This window comes from Galeopterus variegatus, unplaced genomic scaffold, assembly GCF_000696425.1.
Source record: "Galeopterus variegatus unplaced genomic scaffold, G_variegatus-3.0.2 Scaffold9610, whole genome shotgun sequence".
Lineage (NCBI taxonomy): Eukaryota > Metazoa > Chordata > Mammalia > Dermoptera > Cynocephalidae > Galeopterus > Galeopterus variegatus.
Genome location: NW_007735721.1, coordinates 71,166 through 74,181, shown reverse-complemented (window position 1 = coordinate 74,181; position 3,016 = coordinate 71,166).

Below are 3,016 nucleotides of genomic sequence, written 5' to 3'. Positions count from 1 at the left end.
GGGCCACAATAATCAACCTCATTGTATATTGACAAAATAAAATTTAAAAAATAAAAAAAAAAGAAAAAAGAAAATGGGAATAAAAGATAAAAAAAGAAATTCTCCAGATACCCCAGTTTGATGTCAGTTTATTTTTCTACATTTTTATGTTATTCAAAATAAATAGTTTTCTAATGAGATTGCAATTTGTAAGCAAAAATTAGTACCTTAAAAAAAAAGGAATGACAAGATACCTCAGTTCATTTGATGAAATATGTCATTTTTAGCTGCTACTGATGTTCTCTGACCCAGATTTTTAATACAAAGATGCCGAATTTTATGTCAGTAATTTTAGACAAGTTCAGTTAACTTACTAAGTTACTTTCACTCAAAGATAGTTAAATGCCACATACAAGGCTACTGAAAGCCAAAAGCTTTGATGCTTTTGGCAATGATACACATTTTAATCCACTTTATCTTTTTTTATAATTATAAAATTATATAATTAAAAAAAAGTTTATATTATATATAAAAAGTTGATTGAAATACAACTTACACACCACAAAAAATTAATCCTTTTCAGTGTACAGATCCAAGTTTTGACAACCACATACAATCAAGTAACCACTACCATAATCAAGATATAGAACAGTTTCTCATACCAAAAAATTCCTTCGTTTTGTAGTCAACCCCTCACCCACCCCCAGACCCTGGCAACCAGTGATCTGTTTTTTGTCCCATTATCTTCTCAAACTCAAGCATAATCTTAAGTATTTATGACTTTTCTTCACAGATGCCTGGCAAAGCCCTATAAAAATAAAACTTTCTTGAAAAATATGATGTGTGAAATATTAGAACCACCTAAATAGTATTTACTATCTTTGTAAAAGAAGAAATCATCCATTCCAATCATTGTTAAGGATTAGATTCAGGTCTTCAAAACAGGGTTCATAATTTTTCTCTAAGAAAGGTTCTTCATCTAGTAACTGGCTTGGACAATTTGTAAAAGAAGAAATCATCCATTCCAATCATTGTTAAGGATTAGATTCAGGTCTCCAAAACAGGGTTCATAATTTTTCTCTAAGAAAGGTTCTTCATCTAGTAACTGGCTTGGACAAAATAAGCATGACTTTTAATATACAGATTTATACACTTTTTCCTCAAAATAACCTCAGGTTTTATGTTACCATCTCATCCAAAAAGTCAATTAAGACAAAAAACAACACATTTGCTCACAATGGTTTTTACATATGACTTTCTAAAATAGGAAACTGGTAAACTTGAATTCAATTAATTTTCCAAGTCAATTTCATTTGTAGAATTTGATAATATTTCTTTGGTAATTTTTAAATAATACTATTCCCTCACATTTTTATTATCTACTTTGAATTTAAAAAATTTTTATTTTGACAAATATACACGACATTTACTTTTAAAACCTGTACTATTATTATTCAAGTAAGTCAGTTTTGTTAAATCTATGATGAAAGCAAATACTTAACTTGAGTTGCTGGGATATATTTTCATTTTATACTACTATTTGGAAGCAGTTTACATTTTGGTTTAATTTATCAAAAAAGTAATTTATTGATTGATTCTGAATTGGTCTGAACAAATGAACACATCTTCCATGGTGTGAGCCAAAAATAGTAGCATATAGTTCAGTGGTTAAGACCTTGGGTTTTGGAATCAGAAAAACCCGGATTCTAGTTCCAGCTATGTTATTTATTTATTGATTGTGTAAACTCTGAGCAAGTAAATTCATGTCTTATAGCCTCAGTTCCCTCATGAATTAAATGTGAACAGCAGTACTGCCTATCTCTTACAGTGTGAATACAAAGTGCTTAGTACCAGATTTGGCACATATAAGTGCTCACTAAATGTTAGCTATTATGTACCAGATAGGATTTCCATTTCAAAACCATTAAAATGTTCTATTCTTCAGCACTCACTCTGGAACAATAAGTGTCTTTATTTACATTTTATTGATGACAAAGTGAGGGACCGAGACAGTTGAATGGATCAGGTCTTATCAACTCAGGTGCACACAGTTAAAGAGAAGCAGAAAAGCACCTGGCTATTCAGGTAACACCTATAATGTTTGATGTTGCTATCCTTTCTAAGAGTGGGTTTTTCTTTCACTTTTTTAAAGAAGTAAAGAAGAAATAGTGCCTTGTAATAAGACATTAAAAAAAGCCAAGGATGATATCTTAGTCTATTTGAGCTGCTATAACAAAATATCATAAACTGGGTGTGGCTTATAAACAACAAATATTTATTCCTCACAGTTCTGGAGCCTGGGAAGTTCAAGATCAAGGCACTCATCAATTTGGTTTTTGGTAAGGGCCTGCTTCCTCATAGACAACCTTCTTCTCACTGTATTACACGGTAAAAAGGGAAAGGGAACTTTTTGGTGTATATTCTATAAGGGCATTAATCCCATTCATGAGGGCTCTTCCCTTTATGACCTACTCACCTTCCAAAGGCCCACACCTCCTGATATTTATCACCTTGGGGGTTAGGATTTCAACATATGAATTTTGGGGACACAGAAACATTCAGTCCACTGCAGATGAATACAAGAGAGTTTTGAATTTTGTAGTTTCTCTTTCAGTGCAATAAAATAAAGCCTCTTAACCATCAACTTCTCTGTAAAAGGGGATTCCATTAAATGAGAGCTCATTTAGTGAAGCCAACCAAATCAAAGTAGTTGATCAGATAATGTTTAGGTTTGAAATATTTTAACTAACTCAGTTTAAAATGAAAATAAGTATTTTATATTTATCCTTCTTTCTCCTCTTATTCCTTAGAAACATCATAATCTTTTTCTTTCCTTCCACTTTTTACAAGCAAACTTATGATGCTCATAAATTTTAGACAAGTTACAAGGAAACTGAAAGGATACCTAGTCCAATCTTTTCGTTTTAAAGTAAAGAATGAGGCCCAGAAGGGAATTGACTAAAATAATAGCCAAAATATGCCTGGAACCAAGTTTCTGTGCCCCATGAGGTGTCCCAGTTGCATGAGATGTCCTACT